Genomic DNA, 23,147 nt, shown 5'->3' with positions numbered 1-23,147 from the left:
TTGAGCATGACCTTAAGTGTCTTTTGGCCATTTGAAGTTCTTCTGTTGAGAATTCTCTGTTCAGATCAGTGCCCCATTTTATAATTGGGTTGATTAGCCTTTTACGGTCTAGTTTCTTGAGTTCTTTATATATTTTGGAGATCAAACCTTTGTCAGTTGCAGGGTTGGTGAAGATCTTCTCCCAGTCAGTGGGTTGTCTTTTTGTCTTAGTGACAGTGTCCTTTGCTTTACAGAAGCTTCTCAGCCTCAGGAAGTCCCATTTATTCAATGATGCCCTTAGTGTCTGTGCTGCTGGGGTTATACATAGGAAGTGGTCTCCTGTGCCCATGTGCTGTAGAGTACTTCCCACTTTCTCTTCTATCAGGTTCAGTGTGTTCGGACTGATATTGAGGTCTTTAATCCATTTGGATTTGAGTTTTGTGCATGGTGATAGATATGGATCTATTTTCATTCTTCTACAGATTGACATCCAGTTTTGCCAGCACCATTTGTTGAAGATGCTCTCTTTTTTCCATTGTATACTTTTAGCTCCTTTATCGAAGATCAGGTGTTCATAGGTTTGTGGGTTAATGTCAGGGTCTTCTATTCGATTCCATTGGTCGACTTCTCTGTTTTTATGCCAATACCAAGCTGTTTTCAATACTGTAGCTCTGTAATAGAGTTTGAAGTCAGGGATGGTAATGCCTCCAGACAATCCTTTATTGTATAAGATTGTTTTGGCTATCCTGGGTTTTTTGTTTTTCCATATAAAGTTGATTATTGTCTTCTCCAGATCTGTGAAGTATTTTGATGGGATTTTGATGGGGATTGCATTGAATCTATAGATTGCTTTTGGTAGAATTGCCATTTTTACTATGTTGGTCCTCCCAATCCAAGAGCAAGGGAGGTCTTTCCATTTTCTGGTGTCTTCTTCAATTTCTTTCTTCAAAGACTTATAGTTCTTGTCAAGTAGATCTTTCACTTCCTTGGTCAGGGTTACCCCAAGGTATTTTATGCTATTTGTGGCTATCGTGAAAGGTGATGCTTCTCTGATTTCCCTCTCTGCTTCCTTATCCTTGGTGTATAGGAAGGCAACTGATTTTTTGGAGTTGATCTTGTATCCTGCCACGTTACTAAAGCTGTTTATCAGCTGTAGGAGTTCTTTGGTAGAATTTTTGGGGTCGCTTATGTACACTATCATATCATCTGCAAATAACGAAAGCTTAACTTCTTCCTTTCCAATACGAATCCCCTTGATCTCCTTATGTTGTCTTATTGCTATTGCTAGAATTTCAAGCACTATATTGAAGAGGTATGGCGAGAGTGGACATCCTTGTCGTGTTCCTGATTTTAGTGGGATGGCTTTGAGTTTTTCTCCGTTCAATTTAATGTTAGCTGTTGGCTTGCTGTAAATAGCTTTTATTATATTTAGGTAGGACCCTTGTATCCCTATTCTCTCCAAGACCTTTATCATAAAGGGGTGTTGAATTTTGTCGAATGCTTTTTCCGCATCTAGTGAAATGATCATATGGTTTTTTTCTTTCAGTTTATTTATATGGTGGATTACATTGATAGATTTGCGTATGTTGAACCAGCCCTGCATCTCTGGGATGAAGCCTACTTGATCATAATGGATAATTTTTCTTATGTGTTCTTGGATTCGGTTTGCCAGTATTTTATTGAAGATTTTTGCGTCGATGTTCATGAGTGAGATCGGTCTGTAATTCTCTTTCTTGGTTGGGTCTTTTTGTGGTTTTGGTATCAGGGTAACTGTAGCTTCATAAAAGGAATTTGGCAATGACTCTTCTGATTCTATATTGTGAAATACCTTAAGGAGTATAGGTATTAATTCTTCTTGGAAGTTCTGGTAGAATTCTGCATTGAAACCATCTGGTCCTGGGCTTTTTTTCGAAGGGAGATTTTTGATAACCATTTCTAATTCTTCGCGAGAAACCGGTCTATTTAGATCATTCACCTGGTCTTGGTTTAGCTTTGGTATATGATACTTATTTAAAAAAATGTCCATTTCTTTTGTATTTTCCAGTTTTGTGGCATACAGGCTTTTGTAGTAAGATCTAATGATTCTCTGAATTTCCTCTGTGTCTGTGGTTATGTCCCCCTTTTCATTTCTGATCTTATTTATTTGCGTGTTCTCTCTCTGTCGTTTAATTAGTTTGGATAGGGGTTTGTCGATCTTGTTGATTTTCTCCAAGAACCAGCTTTTTGTTTCATTGATTCTTTGGACTGTTTTCTGTGTTTCTATTTTGTTGATTTCAGCCCTCAGTTTTATTATTTCCAGTCTTCTACTTCTCCTGGGCGCGTCTGCTTCTTTTTTTTCTAGAGCTTTCAGGTGTGTTTTTAAGTCCCCAATGTATGCATTCTCCGTTTTCTTTAAGTGGGCACTTAGTGCTATGAACTTTCCTCTTAGCACTGCTTTCATTGTGTCCCATAGGTTTGAGTATGTTGTCCCTTTATTTTCATTAAATTCAAGGAAGACTTTAATTTCTTTCTTGATTTCTTCCTTGACCCAGGCGTGGTTCAGTAGTTGACTGTTCAGTTTCCATGAGTTTGTCGGTTTTTTGGGGGCAGCGTGGTTGTTGCCTTCTAACTTTAATCCGTGATGATCTGATAAGACACAGGTGGACACTGAGATTTTTTTGTATCTGTGGAGGTTTCCTTTGTTTCCGAGTATGTGGTCAATTTTTGAGAAGGTTCCATGAGCTGCAGAGAAGAAGGTATATTCTTTCCTATTTGGGTGGAATGTTCTATAGATGTCTGTTAAGTCCATTTGCTTCATTACCTCCAATAATTCTCTTAATTCTCTATTAGGTTTCTGTCTGATTGACCTGTCCCTTGGAGAGAGAGGTGTGTTGAAGTCTCCTACTACTAGTGTGTGTGGTTTGATGTCTGCCTTGAGTTCTAGTAATATTTCTTTTACATAAGTAGGTGCTTTTATATTGGGGGCGTATATATTCAGGATTGAGACGTCCTCCTGATGAATTGTTCCTGTTATGAGTATAAAGTGACCGTCTCGGTCTCTTCTGATTGATTTTAGTTTGAAGTCAGTTTTGTTAGAAATTAGTATGGCCACACCTGCTTTTTTCTTAGGACCATTTGCTTGAAACACCTTTTCCCAACCCTTTACTCTGAGTAGGTGCCTGTCTTTGTGGTTGAGATGTGTTTCTTGCAAACAGCAGAATGTTGGATCCTGTTTTCGTATCCAATCTTTTAGCCTGTGCCTTTTTATAGGTGAATTGAGCCCATTAATATTAAGTGATATTAATGACCAGTGGTTGTTTACTCCGGTTATTCTTATTGCTTTTGGTAGTAGAGATTGTGTGTCTCCTTTCTTTGAGATGTGCTCGTGAAGGGCCATTAGATGCCTGGGTTATTGTAGGCAGTGTTGGCAGTGGTGGATTCCTTGGGTTGCGATTTTCCTTCTATTACTTTCTGTAGGGCTGGATTTGTGGCTACGTATTGTTTAAATTTGTTCTTATCCTGGAATGTCTTGTTTTCTCCGTTGATAGTGAACGATAGCTTGGCTGGGTATAGTAGTTTGGGTTTGCATCCATGGTCTCTTAGCTTCTGCAGAACCTCTATCCAGGACCTTCTGGCTTTCATAGTTTCCATCGAGAAGTCAGGTGTAAGTCTGATCGGTTTACCTTTATAAGTTACTTGCCCTTTTTCTTTTGCAGCTCTTAATATTCTTTCTTTAACCTGTATATTTTGTGTTTTGATTATTATATGGCGAGGAGATGTTTTTCTTTGATCCAGTCTGTTTGGTGTTCTGTATGCTTCTTGAATATTTAAATGAATATCTTTCTTTAAGTTGGGAAAGTTTTCTTCCATAATTTTGTTGAAAATATTTTCTGAGCCTTTGAGCTGTGACTCTTCTCCTTCTTCTATTCCTATTATTCTTAGGTTTGGTTTTTTTATTGTGTCCCATAGTTCCTGAATGTTTTGTGTTGAGAATTTGTTGGCTTTGCTGTTTTCTTTGATCTGTTCGTTTATTTTCTCTATGGTGTCCTCAGCATCTGAGAGTCTTTCTTCTAGCTCTTGGATTCTATTGATTATGCTTGTTTCTGTAGACTCAGCTCGTTGGCCTAGATTTTCCATATCCAGCTGGTCCTCAGTTTGTATTTTCTTCTTTGCCTTCATTTCAGTTTTCAATTCTTGAACTGTTTCCATTACCTGTTTGATGGTTTTTTCTTGGTTTCCCAGGGTATCATGTACGTATTTACTCATTTCTTCAACCTTTTTGTTGTACTTCTCATCCATTTCTATAAGGGCATTTTTTACATGTTGTTTAAGGGACTCTATTATCTTCATAAAGTCGATTTTTTCCACTTCTTCTGTGTTAGGTTGTTCAAATACTTCTGTTGTAAGATCATTGGGTTCTGATGTTTTCATGTTGTTTTTCGGATTATTGGGTGAGTTCTTGCCTTGGCGCCTGCCCATCTCCTCCTATTGATCCTATCCAATGGATCCTTTAGAAACCGGATCAGGTTTCCCTGCTGGCCAAGGGCTCCGCTTACAAAATGCCCTCACTCTCTTTTGTGGTTCCTGCTGCAGGCCAAGAACCCTCTCACCCCTCCGAAGGATCTTCAGGACAGGACCAGGCTCCCCTTGTGCCAGTGACCTGGCCAACCAAAGGCCTACCTCTTTGATTCAATTGTAGTAGGGCGATCTGCTCTCCTTATTGCAGCCTGTCCCAGCTGCTTGGGTCTGGCCACCGCTCAGCCGCGTCTGGCGCTGCCGCCGTGCTGCCGCCGCCGCTGCGCCGCGTCTGGCGCCGCCGCCGCTGCGCCTCTGTGCGTCTGGCGCCGCCGCCGCTGCGCCTCTGTGCGTCTGGCGCCGCCGCCGCTGCGCCTCTGTGCGTCTGGCGCCGCCGCCGCTGCGCCTCTGTGCGTCTGGCGCCGCCGCCGCTGCGCCTCTGTGCGTCTGGCGCCGCCGCCGCTGCGCCTCTGTGCGTCTGGCGCCGCCGCCGCTGCGCCTCTGTGCGTCTGGCGCCGCCGCCGCTGCGCCTCTGTGCGTCTGGCGCCGCCGCCGCTGCGCCTCTGTGCGTCTGGCGCCGCCGCCGCTGCGCCTCTGTGCGTCTGGCGCCGCCGCCGCTGCGCCTCTGTGCGTCTGGCGCCGCCGCCGCTGCGCCTCTGTGCGTCTGGCGCCGCCGCCGCTGCGCCTCTGTGCGTCTGGCGCCGCCGCCGCTGCGCCTCTGTGCGTCTGGCGCCGCCGCCGCTGCGCCTCTGTGCGTCTGGCGCCGCCGCCGCTGCGCCTCTGTGCGTCTGGCGCCGCCGCCGCTGCGCCTCTGTGCGTCTGGCGCCGCCGCCGCTGCGCCTCTGTGCGTCTGGCGCCGCCGCCGCTGCGCCTCTGTGCCTTTAATCTTAATGTTAAAGAAACAGAGACAGGCAGGTCTCTATGAGTTTGAGGTCTACCTAGTCTGCCTAGTGAGGTTCAGTATAGCCACAGGCTACATAGGAAGATCCTGTCTCAAAAAGAAGGGAGGAGAAGGGAGAGGAGGAGAGGCAGCAGCAGCAACAGCAGCGTCCCCTCACTCCAGAGCGACATCTCAATCATCGATTCTTCCCCAGTACTCACTCTCAGGGAATTATAACAATTTGTGCACGTAATAGAAGAAACAGAAGCTCCTGTACTTGCTCATTTGTAGAAGAAAGAAAAGGCCACCAACTCAGGGTCATTTTTCCTCTGCCAATTTTAGTCCAAGTGCTTCACAGGCTGGCTGTGTCCAGAAGTCTCCGTCGAAGGTCTCAGTCGAAAATGTGAACAGCAAAGAAGCTCAGAGCATGCACCTTGACCTCCATTGCCCTAGGAATTTCTTTACATTGCTGCCGGTTTGGGGGTCTGCATGAAGCAGTGGTTCTCAACCTGTGGGTCGTGACCCCTGAGCATCACACTGGCTATCCTAATATGCAGTTATGAAGTAGTAGCAAAATAATTTCATGATTGAGGGTCCCTACAGCTATAAAAAGGTTGAGACCCACTGAAAGGTCTGGACGCTTGGGACTTAGAGAGTTCTCCTCGCAGCCAGGTAGCTCAGCATTCTGCACTGGCAGAGGATAGTAAGACAAAGGGCAGCATTCCAGGCAATTCAGAGGTTGGCGCTCAAAAGCCGTGAGGAAAGCAATTTTGATGCCTGGATAATCATCCCTGCAGTTCCCGAAGCTTGCCAGTGGAAACCTGTCCCAGAGGTTCCAAGCTTAGAAAGTACAGCGATTGAAGCTTCATCCAGCAGGAGGGTAGCAAGGCAATTAAACGAGGGAGCAAGCGGGGCCTTTGCCTGGAGCCACTTCTGTTCCATCAATTGGAGGGAATTTACTAGCCCTCAAAGGAAAGCTATTTCAGCACCTGGCACCCGAAATCTCAGTCTATGAGCTTTTCAGTCGTCTTTGATCTGCGTTTACTGGTTTCTGGATTATCAGGTGGTAACCAGGGCAATGAACATATTCTCCGTTGTGCTCGGCCCACAGGGCGTTATCCGCTCCGCTCCAAAGCTGTATCCCCCAAAAGGCTAGCCTACTTTGTGTACAGGTTTGCTCATCAGGGCTCCTTTCAACCTCCACTAGACAGAAGTTAGTCGCCTCTAATGTCAGACTGTACCTATGCCATATGTCACCTTCAGTTGTTTCTGTCTTTCATCTCCCAACCCTGCAGTGATGGGCGGAGTAACAAGCAATGCAATTCAAAGAGGTCGAATTACTTTGTCTTACTGCTGTTTGGTTTTCTTCGGTTAGTTTTGAGCTTTTTTTTTTTTTTCTTTTTTTGAGAGGGGGGTATCTTCAAGGTCACTTCAGGCCCTAAATGCAAGTCTCAGTTCTATGAGTCAGAAAAGTAATTTCACTGATGTATGACACAGTCTTGTACATTATATTTAGTATTAGGAGCAAATGAAACATTTTATTTGATACACTAGAACTACTAGCCTATAGTAAGTGTGCAATAAATGCTTTCCTCATTCTTTGCTCCAACCTTCATTCTAGACTGCTCTTTATAATGATGTGCTCTGAAATTATTAGACTTTCAAGAGTTAGTTGAGTCTGCTGCTGTTGCATTGGTAGTGTGAGATAGGCCACAATGCAAGTATGTTTATCAGCATGCCAAGTGGGTCTTAGTGTCATCCCCAAAACAGCAAGAACAGCCCTTCCAGGCTTTCAAAGATACAAGCTAGCTAGTCATGCCCAGGGCCTGTTGGATCAGAAACTCTGAGAAAGGAACCCAAAAAGCAGTATTTTAATGAACCCCGTTAAAGGAGAGTATAGTTGGCCTGTCCTACGATTAGCAAGGAGATTAATGGTTGAAGTGAAGTGAGGCAGAGGGAGTGTGCGAAGGGATACAATCAGAGGGGTGATGGGGTGGGTGCTGGAAGAAGGGTGCAGGGACCACTGCAAAAGGATGTAAAAATTTTGCCTTGTATTCAGAGTGAGAAGGGTAGACAATGTCATTTAAATCTCTGGACAAGGATCTCCTTGGTGTGTCAAGTAGATAAAGAGTGCCTTAAACCAGGGGGATGGAGATGCACTGGTGAGAAGTAGCGGGAGTCATGGTACAATTCAAAGACTGATCATGTGATCTACTCAAGGTTCACATGTGGAAAAGAAGAAGAAGAGGAGAATCCGAGATGAATCATTCCCTGAGAACATAAAAAAAAGGCAGATTTTTATTAAGCTATAATGGAGGAAATGGGCTAAGAGGTGAATGGTTGGTGCTTAGACAATTGCACCACTTGGGACATTGTGAATTGGAGTGATATATTAGACATGAATAAATGTTCCCTGGGACACTCAGTACGAGCTTGGAATTTGGGGAAGAGGCAGGACTGGAGATTTCATTTGGAAGTCACCAGTGGCCCGCTGGCACTTGGTGAATAGGGATAAGACAGCTGAGGAAGTGAAGAAAACTAGAGAGCAACAGGTTCCAGTTCTCAGAAGTGTAGACATCCAGAAGACAGCAAAGTCAGCACAGCAAGCTACAGCAATGAGCAACCTGGCGAGACATACCCGCTGATGCGGTAATAGCATGAAAGTCATGGGAGTAACCAACCACTTTCTGATTAGACTTAAGGCCTGCTCCACAAGTTGAAACTTAAATCTGGCACTGATATCAGAGGCAAGAATCTGTGGCTAGACACATTACAGGCCCTAGGGAAGAACCAACTACTATTATTCTATTAAATGGACACGGAATTAAACCAGCTTCTAATGACTTAGTATTTTACCCATACATTAGTACATCTCTCAGGCCTCATCAGAGAAGGTGACTTTGCCGTAGATGGCAATCAACACAGAGACCTCTACAACTGATCAAGGTGCCGGGACTAAGAGATTTTGAAATACTCAGCCCTAAAGGACTCCTCTTCCCAAGGCTCAGGGGTCATTTCAGAAGGTGGAGTGGAGAGATTGTGAAGAGCCAGAGGTGGCAGAGGACTACAAGGAAAACGTGGAAATAGTGTTTTCTAGACCTGGCACAGACGCTGCAACTCTGAACTCACAGCAGTTTCAGACAGCGTGCATGATGCCTGTGGGAGCTTAGACAGAATCCCAGTGTACGAAGTTCTCACTGTAGAGGAGGAACAATAGCTGCTAGAAAAGAAAGAGTCGCTGTTCTTTAAGGGTATATTCGCCATTGTGTGGACTACACTCCCGTGCAAGGTCACACATCCAAGAATATATGCGCAGCACCAACCGCAATTGATGGGTTAAAAAATAGTGCACCAAGTTCAATATATAGGGAATTAGAGAGGGACAGAATCTGGGAGGAGTGAGGTGATGGGGGAATATGATCAAAATACACCATATGAATTTGCATAGAACTAATAGAAAATTTTTTAAAAATGTGAAGGGCCCTGAAAGAGAAGCAGTCAAGGACTATGAGATCACCTGCATGACAAAGAGGCACTCGAGAGATGAAACGATGCCTTGCACAAGCGCCTATACTTCAGAGGAATTGTCTCCTAAGCCCCGCTTTAAAAAAAATTGCATTATGCCAGGCGGTGGTGGTGCACGCCTTTAATCCCAGCACTTGGGAGGCAGAGGCAGGTGGATCTCTGTGAGTTCGAGGCCAGCCTGGGCTACAAGAGCTAGTTCCAAGACAGGAACCAAAAACTACGGAGAAACCCTGTCTCGAAAATTCAAAAAAAAAATTGCATTACGTTTTGTGTATATGTGTGAAAGGGGAGATGCACTCATATCTTTAGGCGTAGTATCAAGTGCTTTTGCCCACTGAGCTGTCTTGCTGACCCTCCTGCTGCCTCTTATACGTCCTTTCTCAATGGTCAACTCCTGGCACGGTGCCCACACTCCTGGCCTTCTCAGTCAAAGTACAGGATTCCAAAGCAACACTGAGCTTCAGGTGAAGGGTGCTCCCCTGAGATATTCTGTTTTCTTATCACCCACCAAGACCCTGCAGCACCCTCTTCTCTCACAGAGTAGTTTACCCTAAACTATCCACAGCCACTCCATGGCTGGGCTGAGCAATCTCAAACTATGTCTGTGTTTCATTTGTTTTATTTTGCTTTGCTGTGGTGTGTGTGTGTGTGTGTTTAGCATTTTTGCTCTATCAAAAAGGACATATAATTATCTTTAAAATATAACTCTTTCTTTAACACAACCTGGAACAGTCAAACCTCCTTCATCCCAGAGTGCTTTGACAGGGACAGTTTATTCAATTGCCTCCTTAAGTTTTGAAAAGTCTATGACTCATTCCAGCAAGTGAGAAAAAAAAAAAAGACAAAACAGCAGTATTCCACTGGAAAAATATTGTGGTCATTGGCACGACAACAGAAATAACAGCATGATAAAAGCATTGTGTTCCCCAAATCAAGTGTATGCCTCATCTTTTTCTTAAGAAATCTCCCTGCAGTGGGGACATGTGTGAGTCATGAATGTTTGTAAGCTACACAGTGTGGCCTTGGACAGGTTTATCTCACTGATCCTTAGTTCCCTCCTGGGCAAAATGGAAAACATTCTACCTACTCAACAGTGTGTGTGTGGGTGGTGGGGGGGGTGTCATTCTATCTCCACAACAATGTGTGTGGGAGCACCAGCGCAATACTGACACGCAGCAGTACCTGTCTCTCAATTGCTCTTCACAGGAAAACAGACATGAGCAGCTCAAAGGACTGTTCCACACTCTATGGTACCTGTCCCATGCCAGCCCCACCTTCCAGAGACTCTCTAACCTGGAAGGAAAATGTACTCGAGATTGCTTGAACCCAAACGAAGTATCTTGCCTTTGTTATTTATTTGGAGACTATATTAGGACACAGTTTCATCAAAGGAGCTCTGGTCAAAATGGAAAATGACTTTCTAAAGGATTTTTAAATGATATGGCAAGCAGACATTGCTGACCTTGACTTGCCTTCCATGGTGGCCTTAACACTAACCCTGATCCTTTTCTTTAAGAGATGAACCTGGATGTCTATTTCTCCTATTATTTGGGAGCCAGTCCCTGAGACCAACAGGTAAACAAGAAATATATGAAGGTTTCTGAGTTTTTAGCAGCAACTGGATTACCAGTTGTAGAAATAATTGAGCATCAATTGTCCTGTTGCCCTGATTTGAAAATGATATTCATATCAAGTAGAGCAAAATCAGGATTTATTGTGCATCTCCTATTACTTTTAAGGATCTTGAAGTCTAATCCAATAAGGGATGGACAAGAGGAAGGATATGGCATAAGTCTATGCCACCATGCCCAGCAACCAAAAAAATGTTAGCAGTTCTCATGATATTAACACCATTTGTGGTAGTAAATGCATTAGTTTCGATAACAATCTACTGTGCCTATGCAATATGGACAAACAAGCCCGCCATGCTATTCTCTTCAGAAATATTAGGTCACAGAGGAAGCCGAGGACAATAAGAAAGAATTGCAAAGCAACTTCACCAGATAGTATGACAAGGGAGAGTGGCCAAGTGTTTATATAGGGACATGGCTTAGGGAAAAGTAAAGACGATCTTGCTGAAGGACATGATGTTGAAATCAGATATGAATAAGAGGGGGCATGAAGTTAGAAATTTCTTGGACAAGTCTAGTATTCATTGTGATTGGAATTCAGAGAGACACACTCTTGGGAAATGGGAACAGAAGAATGTGCTGGGATCCTAGAGTGTTGGAGTCTAGACTTAGAAATATATCCAAGAGGAAATGCATGTTAGCCAGTTAGAGAGAAAGGGGGGAAAGGTGACAGTCCATGTAATAATGGCGACTCTGACCACGGGAGGGGGTGGTGTCCACCACAGAGAAAATGGGAGTTAAAGGGCTGAGGCTTGCAATGAAGACAGAAAAACTCACTCATCCTCACAGGACAGGAACTGCTATGGTCTGGAATGCAGAATCTACCCAGAAAGAAGACTTCATAACTCATAATGTGCTGAGTTATCCAAAGCAGACTCTGTGTGTGTGGACACACGCAGGTGTTCAAAGAACACGGGCAAAAAGAGCAGGCTGGAGGCTGATACATGAGCTGTGGTCTCGCCGCCACTTTAGCCGAAACAGGATGGACTGTTTCTGCCAAACGCAGTTTTGACTTTTCAATGCTGTTATTGTTTTGTTTTTCTTTTTTGAGACCGAGTCTTGCTTTGAAGCCAAGGCTAACCTCAAACTCTAAATAACTGAGCCTCAGCCATCAAAGCACTGAGGCATGTTCTACCGTGCCCAGTTAAAAGGGCTCTTTCTGCAAGAAAATAGAAAAGAAAAAGTCAAAAAGAGGTCTTAGAGAAGGTAAGACTGGTCAGGTCTCTGGAGAAGGAGGAGACTACAAAGTATCATTCAGTACACCTCTGGTATTGATAGATATTTTTCATGGAGTGGGTATGACATTTGTATATTTTAAGTTCATTAAGAAGGAGAGTTATCAAAGTTGTCAATGATGCAAGTCAAGTAAGAATGAAACAAATTCATTAGCTTTGCACCAGTGACGTCATCTATGAGCTGCTGCAAGTTGTCTCAGTTGAGTGGCAGGGCTGAACTTGTGGGAAGTTACAATGAAATAAAACAATAATAGGGGAGAATCCAAAACTATTTGATGAGGTAGTAAATGGGGCAGTTCCAAGGATGCCTGGCTTTGAGGAGGGGGACTTGCCATTATGGAGAGTTCTCAGAACATTCCCGTCTGAATAGACGCCAACCTTTCACAAAGACAGCCTCTGTGTAATGGGCAAGAAAGCAAGGATTTGCAACAGGCATCTTGGAGGAGCTGGAAGGAAGGCAGTAAAGTGAAAATAGGGATAAGCTGTGAGAAGGGGAAAATACTTCTCAGCCTGCAAAGAGAACGTGAAAGGAATGAAAGGCTAAAGGTGATGAAGGCGGTCCATATCCATGGGAAGGAACTTAGGCTTCTGAATGTCCCTTTGGGCAATGAAGTTCGAACACCATTCTGTGTTGCAGGCCTGGAACAAGTCAGAGTTTAGAAATTGATCCCTATGATTCAAAAAAAAAAGCATATGCTTTCATTATCATCTTCATGCAAAGGAAATAAATATGTATGGCTTTAATGATCTTGTGTACAATCAGTGTTTTTGAAAGAGGGATGCTTCATCTCTGGAGAAATGTGTGAATTTTACTTTCGTTTTATTACACCCAAGAAGCCATACAGAATAGTAACCTCAATTAATCTTACTGGCAATTTTATGAGTTTCTTAAGAGCAGGGTTTATGTCTTGTTTTTACATGGCTCAGTATATACTCAGGGCTCAGGTGATGCTTAATAATAAAAGTGGTTTTGAAAAGAGATGATGCTTCATTTGAGGCAGGGTTTCTCTGTGTAACCCTGGCTGTCCCAGAACTAGCTATGTAAACCAGGCTGGCCTCAAACTCACAGAGATCCACCTGTCTCTGCCTCCCAAGTTCTGGTAATTTAAGGCACGCATCACCACTGTCTTTGATTTTTTTATTTAAAATTAAGCAAACATATTATTCATTTATCAAATATTAAATAATTTCATTCTTTAAGGATTTCTTGCAGTGTATTTTGATGTGTACTGTCTCTACTCCCTCAGTTCCTCCCAGATATGCCCTTCACAACTTCATGTCCTCTTTCGTTTTTTTTTTAAGTTAAGCACATATTGTGAAATAGATGTTCTCTGAAATTCTCAACACCACTTTAAGAAAGGTGCCATTTTACTGCTGAGTAGTACTCTAATATGTATATATTCCATCCTTTCTTCATCCATTCTTCCATTGAAGGGCATCTAGGTTGTTTCCAGGTTCTGGCTATTACAAACAATGCTGCTATGAACATAGTAGAGCATATACTTTTGTTCTATGATAAGGCCTTTCTTGGATATATTCCCAAGAGTGGTATTGCTGGGTCCAGGGGTAGGTTGATCCCGAATTTCCTGAGAAACTGCCGCACTGCTTTCCAAAGTGGTTGCACAAGTTTGCATTCCCACCAGCAATGGATGAGTGTACCCCTTCCTCCACAGACTCTCCAGCAAAGGCTATCATTGGTGTTTTTTATTTTAGCCATTCTGACAGGTATAAGATGATATCTCAAAGCTGTCTTGATTTGCATTTCCCTGATTGCTAAGGAAGTTGAGCATGACCTTGAGTGTCTTTTGGACATTTGAACTTCTTCTGTTGAGAATTCTCTGTTCAGCTCAGGGCCCCATTTTATAATTGGCTTGATTAGCATTTTACGGTCTAGTTTCTTGAGTTCTTTATATATTTTGGAGATCAGACCTTTCTCAGTTGTGGGGTTGGTGAAGATCTTCTCCCAGTCAGTGGGTTGCCTTTTTGTCTTAGTGACAGTGTCCTTTGCTTTACAGAAGCTTCTCAGTCTCAGGAGGTCCCATTTATTCAATGAGGCCCTTAATGTCTGTGCTGCTGGGGTTTTACGTAGGAAGTGGTCTCCTGTGCTCACGTGTTGTAGCGTACTTCCCACTTTCTCTTCTATCAGGATCAGTGTGTTCGGACTGATATTGAGGTCTTTAATCCATTTGGACTTGAGTTTTGTGCATGATGATAGATATGGATCTATTTTCATTCTTCTACAGATTGACGTCCAGTTTTGCCAGCACAATTTGTTGAAGATGTTCTTTTTTTTCCATTGTATACTTTTAGCTCCTTTATCGAAAATCAGGTGTTCATAGGTTTGTGGATTAAAGTCAGAGTCTTCTATTCGATTCCATTGGTCGACTTCTCTGTTTTTATGCCAATACCTAGCTGTTATCAATATTGTAGCTCTGTAATAGAGTTTGAAGTCAGGGATGGTAATGCCTCCAGACAATCTTTTATTGTATAAGATTGTTTTGGCTATCCTGGGTTTTTTGTTTTTCCATATAAAGTTGATTATTGTGTTCTCTAGATCTGTGAAGAATTTTGATGGGATTTTGATGGGGATTGCATTGAATCTATAGATTGCTTTTGGTAGAATTGCCATTTTTACTATGTTGATCCTCCCAATCCAAGAGCAAGGGAGATCCTTCCATTTTCTGGTGTCCTCTTCAATTTCTTTCTTCAAAGGCTTAAAGTTCTTGTCAAATAGATCTTTCACTTCCTTGGTCAGAGTTACCCCAAGATATTTTATGCTATTTGTGGCTATCGTGAAAGGTGATGCTTCTCTGATTTCCCTCTCTGCTTCCATATCCTTTGTGTATAGGAAGGCAACTGATTTTTTGGAGTTGATCTTGTATTCTGCCACATTACTAAAGGTGTTTATCAGCTGTAGGAGTTCTTTGGTAGAGTTTTTGGGGTTGCTTATGTATACTATCATATCATCTGCAAATAACGAAAGCTTAACTTCTTGAATTTTGCATACAAATGGATGGAAATAGAAAACACTATCCTAAGTGAGGTAAGCCAGACCCAAAAAGAGGAACATGGGATGTACTCACTCATATTTGGTTTCTAGCCATAAATAAAGGACGTTGAGCCTATAATTAGAGATCCTAGAGAAGTTAAATAAGGAGAACCCAAAGAAAAACATATAAGCATCCTCCTGAATATTAACCTTCATCAGGCGCTGAAAGGAGACAGAGACAGAGACCCACATTGGAGCACCGGACAGAAATCTCAAGGTCCAAATCAGGAGCAGAAGAAGAGAGAGCACGAGCAAGGAACTCAGGACCGCGAGGGGTACACCCACACACTGAGACAATGGGGATGTTCTATTGGGAACTCACCAAAGCCAGCTGGCCTGGGTCTGAAAAAGCCTGGGATAAAACCAGACTCGCTGAACATAGCGGACAATGAGAACTACTGAGAACCCAAGAACAATGGCAATGGGTTTTTGATCCTACTGCACGTACTGGCTTTGTGGGAGCCTAGGCAGTTTGGATGCTCACCTTACTAGACCTGGATGGAGGTGGGTAGTCCTTGGACTTCCCACAGGGCAGGGAACCCCGATTGCTCTTTGAGCTGACGAGGGAGGGGGACTTGATTGGGGGAGGGGAGATAAATGGGAGGCGGTGGCGGGGAAGAGACAGAAATCTTAAATAAATAAATAAATAATAGAAAAATAGGAAAAAAAGAAAGGTGCCATTTTAATTTAACAGTTCATTGTTTCTTTGATAATTTCATATGACATATTTTGATCACATTGACATCCTAGTCATCCTACAACTCTTTCCTGATCCCCTTCCTAACCTGATACCCCCACCTTTGAGACCTTTTTAAAAATTAATTTACCAAATTCAATTCATATTGCCCATATACTTCTAGGAATGGGGCCATCCACTGAAACATGGTCAACACAGTAAAGGCCACACCTTAAAGGAGCTGATTCTCCTTCAGAGGCTGCCAACTATTAGTAGATCCCCAGTTGGGGCGGGACCTCATGAGCCCCTCCCTGCTCCAGGCCACAGTGTTGACTGGTGTGATCTCCTACAGATTCAATCGTGTCTAGAAGACACTGCTTCAATGCGTCCTTCCTACCTCTGGCTCTTACAATCCTTCTGCCTCCTCTTCTAAGACATCCCCTAAGCCTGGTGGGATCCCGCTTGTGGCTGAGCACTCCGTTAACATTTATCCTCTGTGCTTTGATCAGTTGCAAGCTTTTATGTTGATCACTACACACTATAAAAGAAACTTCCTTGATGAGTCTGAGCGCACACTGGTCAGTGGATCTAGAGATACACATGGAGAGAGCAGCTTCACACTGTGTCTGTTTAGCAAAATAGCGGTAGGAGGGCCACACCAGAGGCTTCTGCGCTCCCCGGCTGCTTGTTCCTGGACAAATTTACAGACCAGAAGTGTGTTCTCTCCTGCGTACTTGGCCTTTAATCCAATCAGAAAGGGGAAGGGGTTTGTCATCTTCACAACATCCTGACATTCCTGCCACTAATGCATCCGTGGGCATAGCATATCACACTAGCTAACAGTTATTATTGTGGTTCACAGAACACTGTTTATTGCTTATGACCTTTTTCCCTATAGGACTTTCTGGTAGTATGAAAACTAGCTGGGATGGAGGAAGCATCCTGGGTACCAACTTGCCCTGGAGAACCCCAAAACAATGAAAACTGTTTTATCCATTGTTCTTAGTTGCCCACCAAAACTTGATGGTAAGATCCCATTGTTGAAGATACCACATGTTTTGGTCACAAGCCTTACAATTTGTACTAATTCAGCTAATATTTTAAACGTACACATGCAAATATCAACTTTTAATTTTATTCTTCAAATCCTGGGTGCAGCAGTTTACAGGGGAGAGATAGGCTGTGCAAAGCTCTCTACAATGAACCACCCATGTGTATTTATTTTCACACTACAATCCTTGATGCTAGGCATACTTTAAAATAATAGCACTTCTTAATGAATGTTCACACCTCAAAAAAAAAAAAAAGCAGTTACACTCCTCATGCCAGTGTGCTGTGTACAGCCGTAAGAGAGACAATTTAAAGAGTCTAGCAGGCAGTTGCTAACAAGCATCTCTGGGAATGGCAGCAGGTTCTACCAATGCACTCACTGGAGTTGCCAGGTACAGTACTGTCTGGCCTTTACACATCTAGCTTACCGAATCTGGAACCTTAATTCTCCTTGGCTGCAACTGTAATTCACTTCCACCTAAGAGCTAGCTGTCGGTCGGGAGTTAAATATTGAGCTGACAAATCAGAAACATGTACCTGGATGTGCTCTCCCACAGTCACTCAGCGCAGCATCTCAGGAAGGAAGCTGAGAATTTCTGACTCATCCGTAGGTGTGGCCTGTTCGGGCTCAGTTGGGGCAAACTAACCCACGACCTCTGACTTCACGCAGCAGCAAAGCTTGCAGAGGCATCAAATGTTCTGAGAGGAAACTGTTAGGCCGGCCTTCCCCTCTGAACCCTTCCGGCATAGATTATAGAAGCTGCCTGATGTCAGTGCTGAGATTGGTAGGTTTTTACCAAAGCCTCCCTTAGGGAACCCCTAGTGTTCCTTCCTATATTCGTTCCCACCACAGAAATAAGTGCTTTGACGAGCTAACTTCCAGCGATGTTCTTCTTCTAGCTCTAAAAGATCTGAGAGGCATAAGAGAAACATAGAGAAAGAATGAGGTGATGGTTCCAATCAGATGGTTAGCGTAATGGCACCGAGGTCTCCATGCGGGGGAATGACATCTTTGCTTCTGAGAAATTTAAGGCGGAATTACAATGAAAGTTGGTAGTATTTAACGACCCCCCCTTCCTCAACCCCTCCCATATCCATCCCTCTACTGGCATACCTCACTGTCCATCAAATTGAAGTTGTCTTCTCTCCCTCCCCTCCATAGAGTCTAGTTTCTATTGTCCAACTACTTTGGGGAGTGGAGCATGCCCTGGAATATAGTCAAACTACTAAGGGTCTCAACTTTAAAGAAAACTGACTCTCTTGTCAGCTATTAAATGCCAGTAGCTCCTCCAAGAGTGACAGGATTTTGTCCCGTTTTATTCCCTCCGCGGTGGGATGTTGATTGGCATGTGTTGGCGCAGCTCTTGCGCATGCTGTCACAACTGTTATGAATTCATATGTGTATCTACCCCGCTGTGTCCATAAATGACTGCTTCCTTGAAGTTGTCCATTGCTTCTAGTTCATACACTCTTTTTGCCCCCTCTTCTGAAGGATCTCTAAGCCTCAGAGTGAAGGGTGTACTAGATCACCTGCTTGAAATGCTCACAGACCCCCCCAAATGTCCCTTGCTTCCGGTGCCACAAGGAGTGCCCATGTCCCCATTACACAAAAGTCCTATCCTTACCCCCAACAGTGTTGCTTTACTTTCGCAGGCATTATAACAGTTATCACATCTCCCTTGGTAGATTTTTCTGTTGGGAAATTGTTATACAGATTCCAAAGTGGCCTCTGTTCTGGGGAGAATAGCTCTTGCCAACATTTCTTGAGTTCTCACTTTTAACACGCACCCCAGGACCCTCCCCATCACAATAAAGTAGGTATCATCATCATCTACCCAATAACAAACACAGAAGCCTGAGCTCAAGGCCCGTTAACCCCCATGCCAGCTCCACATGTGGAAGGACGGCTAGTGTAGAAGGCAGCTAGATGTGCGGTCCATTTGCTCTGGTCCCCATCTATGTTTGACAATGGTACTGATGGAGCTCAAGTTCTTCTGCTGCCCAGATAACGCGCGGGGGACAAGACGTCACAGGCCATACACCAGGTAGCCACCGTAGTTATACTTAGGACATGGCTATGCTTTCTTACTCTTGCTCCCCATCAGCAACTGCACTGTCTGTCCCTCCTTGGCCCCAATCCTACCATTTTCAATAGATAATTTAATAGCATAAGTTGTATGTCATAGGTCAGCATCTAAGCCATCATGTAGTCACCCACCACGCCCTTGCTTGAACACCAAGCCCCCTGAGATTTAGCTGAGCCTTTGGCCACTTCCACCTAGAAATTTCCTCCTTTCAGTCTCTCTTGCTCCTATATGGCTAACAAAGTACTGGGTGGAATTCCTGGGACTTGGCAGGTTGTGATTATCTCACACCTTCCTTCTGCCTTGCTCTGGGATAGCCTTCAGAGGGAGGAGGGGCCATAGCACACTGACAACAAAGAGGCACCCTACCCAAAAGGATAGCAAGACAAGCTACAAGGGCGCTCCAGTTCTTGAACCTCCATCCCGGTCTTCAGCCCCTCTCTAGTTGGCCACCATCATACATTTTCACATTAGAAGGAATTAAATTTTCAGCTAGTTTGAGCCCGTCTCACTCATTCTCCTCGGAAGCAGTCAAGCCCAAATCCTCACTTGCACAAAGGGAGCGAAGAAAACTTAGGAATGGGAGAAACATCAAGAAATCAGCATAAGCCTGGGGAAGCCACCCACCAGCCATGATAGCAAGGGAAGAAGTCAGAGTTTATGTTTCCTTGTTTTAAAGTGTTCGGAAACACAAAGGAAGAGGAAGGAATCAAAGCCTGGGAAGCAAGGAAGCATATGGTCATTCTCTTTCATCCTGCCTCTCCAGAGGCTGTGGGGGACAGAAACAGAGAAGGCGGGAGGAATCCTCAGCTGTTATCAGAGTCCATAAAAGTTTCCAGCTCACCCTCCTGCAAGGAGCCAAGGATGTCATTCACTCAAAAGGGAAAGGTTTTAGGATTAACCACTGGTCCACGAGGGGCCTCTGCACATGTGAAAACCTTTGTTAGGCCTGGATAAGACTCAGCCTCTTCCCATGAAGAAGATGGAACCTTCCCTGGCTAGTCATTGTAGCTTCCACACTCCACTTCCCTCACAAGAAGAGCAAACCATACACTGCAAACGTGTGACCATTTCCAGTATCTTCTGAGAGGATACATCCTTTGACGCATTCACTTCCTGCTTCTTCTGAGCAGGACATTGCCTGGTATTTACATAAAAACAAATACAGAGCCTCGGAATTAAGAAACCCATATGCTAATTACTGCTCCATGCAATACCTTCCCCCAGCCAGCTCTTCTGTGAGTAAACACCACTGCCTGCCTTCCAGGGCTTGGCAGAGTCCCAGTGCCACAGGAGTCCCACACACAGCGCTCTTGGGCTGTCTGTCAGACCTCCACAGCTAAACCGCACTTTCCTGGTGCAATAGCTGTTGATGTGGCATTTTAGAAGTGACACACAGATCAATGGGGGAGCAAATTAGCCATGGTCAGGGAATGCTCGTAAGTGAGGGAAAAGGGAGACAGCGGACCATTTGAATCAGAGCATACCGAAAGTTAAAAGCCAGCAGCTTCGGAAGAATGAGTTCAAATATTTGATCCAATTTCCCATCGCTTCAGTTGTCATAAGTGTTTTTATATTATTTATTTTATACAGGGTCTTATAGTCCAGGCTGGCCTCAAACTCCCTATGTAGCTGATGATGACCTTGAACTTCTGTGTCTCCCATTTGCACCTCCCAAGTGCTGGGATTGCTTGAATATACCACTGCTCCATTTATACAGGGCTCCATGCATTGTAGTCAAACACTCTACCAACTCTATATCTCCAGCCCCATTCTTGTGAGCAGCATTAGCCAAAGAGCTCATTCTGTAGACCTTTAAGAAATCTAATCTGGTATTTTCATGCCTTTTCCTTTCTCGCTAACTTCTGATTACTCTGAAGATGCTTACACATCAAACAAGTCCATCCTGGCTATCTTCCCTGGCCACCTTAATCTACCATCTTTCTAGTCCTTGGCAACTGTTTCTCTCCAGTGGGTTTACTTCTGGTCCCCTCCCAGCTAGTTTCCTAATGACAATGTTGTCCTTTTTCCTGTCTACTTCTCATCCTCAAGAACGGACACAGGTTTCCAAGGACTAACGCTGGTATGTGAGGGGATAGCTACAGGAACAGACACGAAGAGAATCAACCAGCGACTGCTTATTAGTCACCCAAGGGGCCCCAGACCAGGTCACTCCTCAAAGGATAAGAACAGCTTATGCCTCAGACAGCCAGGCCACCAAGTTACTGTAGATGAAAGAAATGAGATCTTATTTTGCTCTAACTAGATTTTGGGAGTTCAGGATCCTTGAGTATCCCCATAGAATACAACTTCCTCTTTTTCAGTTATCATTTGTTGGATATCCTGGTCCACATCACTTAGAGATACAACTTTGGCCTCAAAGAAGGGTTGTGTCCATGTTGTCAGGGAATTTGCCTCATTGTCCTACACCTGAGTAGGCTTTAGCTTGTGCACAGTCATATATAGAATTAATATATAGAATTATTAATCAAAGCCTGATCTAAATAGAAGCTATATGCAGTTTCGGAAAAGTGACTATCTCCCACAATCCCCTTCCCTTTGATTCTGATTAAAGTTTCAGAAATACTGGGAAGGAGTAAAACTTCAAAGAAGATCACTGGAGTTGATCACTAACAGTGTTCTCTCCTCTCATGGAATTCAAAATTGAAACAATCTCAACATGTAAGTACAGCATCGAAGATTTCAACTAAGTTATCTTTTTTTTTTCTTGATGAGGATTTAGGTTCTTTTCTTAACAAATTTTCAACTCAATTACTTTCATAAAATGTGTGCATTTTCAGGCTTCCTTCTCCACTGTGTTTCCAAGCACCTTCAGCTTACAGAGAAGCCCCATATTGATTCTTGTCAGAAGCCCCAATGCCTCACGGGTGGCTAAGTCTATGAGCCTAGCAAACATTAAGACTGACTCTGTTTAGAGACCTGCTAATGTTCTCATATCCAGAGACAATGTCTATATCCTAACACAGTCCCACTGGAACCTTCCTGAAGGCAATGGACTCTCTTGTTTTTGTATTTTCACTCAGTGAACAAGATTTTGCTCCATCTTGCTTACTTTAGAACAAATTCCAGCTCCTTCCTTCTTCTGTGTGCTTTTTCTCCCATGATTAAAACCGGAGGCAAAAGGAAATCTCACCTCACTCATTTATCCAGCAGCACTGAACAGCCATTGCGGGTTGAGCAGTGTACCCCTAAAATCCAAGTCCCCCAAAAACTTCAGAATGTGACCTTTCTTAAAAATATGATCTCTGCTGATGTAATTGGTTAAAATGAGGCCATATTGAAGTTAGCTGGGTCCTAAATCCGATAACTGATGTCACTACATAAAAAAGAGGAAGATAAGGGGTGGGGGTGTTTTCAGTGGAGATAGTGATTAGAACAACACGGTTACAAGCCACAGAATTCAAGCTCTCACTGTCAGAGATGGCCAGGGCATAGAGCAAAGAGATGGGGCAGCCTGGACACAAGTCTGTGAAAGGAAGCAAGCCTTGCTCACAGCCCAGCGTCTGGTCTTTGAGCCCCTGAACAATTAGAGTAGAATTTCTGCCGACTGGAGCCATCCGGTTTGTGCTGATCTGGTTTGGTGGCCACAGGATGCTAACACAATTCCTCATCTACTCCAGTCAGAGCTTCCAGCGTGAAGGGTGCAAATGAGCAAGAGCTCTTGTTCCAGCTGTTCCCACGGAGAAGATGGAGGCATAGCAAAATAAACGTCTTCTTCAGAATCCGATCAATTCAATGAGCAGGAGAGGAAAACCAGAATTCCGTGAACATTGCAGGTGGAGTACTGTCACCTCGCATAGGCAGTCGTCAAACTGCCCCTAACTCTCCCTTAAACCAAGCCCTACCTCGTAGACCGTCAATTCTGAGACAAGGCCTTGTTTCCCCTTCTCCTTCCACACCATGGGCTTCTTGAAGCTCACTCCCGCCCCTGCCCCCACCACCCCGCAACCCCGTTCTAATCCCCAAAAGTATCTTTTCCTTCACATGTTCCCCAGCTTGAACATGCACAAACTGAAGAATGCTTTTATCCCCTACCCCACCCCCATCCCGTTTGGGCATGATGGATGGTGGTGTGTTTCCTCACCCGTACTAGAGAGCAGATCCAATCTGACTTAATTACAGCTGGAGCTCTGTAAACAGCCGCTTGTTACTGCCGAGCCCTGCGGTTTTCCAAGAGAACACCACAAATGACAGGAAGCTGCGAGGGGAAAACAGTCCCGGCTGCCTGTGGCATGTTCCTTGTGAATACAGATACTTCCATTCGTCAACGACGACGTTGATGAAATCCGGGCGGCCAGGAGGCTGTGCTGGAAAAGCGCGGCCGAGGTCTGCTGTGGCTTCTGCGATGTAATGCTGAGGCGGTCTCTGAGGACGAATCCAAGATTCCCTGGGGAACAGCCAGACACAGAGGATTTGAGGGCCCCTCCTGCCGCCACCCATCCAGACAGGCAGGTGTCAGTGACTTCACCACAAGGTCTTGCCTTCTAAAGCGAAAATTTTCCACCCAACAGGGCAAGCTCACA

This window comes from Microtus oregoni, unplaced genomic scaffold, assembly GCF_018167655.1.
Source record: "Microtus oregoni isolate MIOR12 unplaced genomic scaffold, Mior012 000014F_ref0000157, whole genome shotgun sequence".
Lineage (NCBI taxonomy): Eukaryota > Metazoa > Chordata > Mammalia > Rodentia > Cricetidae > Microtus > Microtus oregoni.
Note: the sequence above shows the minus strand (reverse complement) of the source record.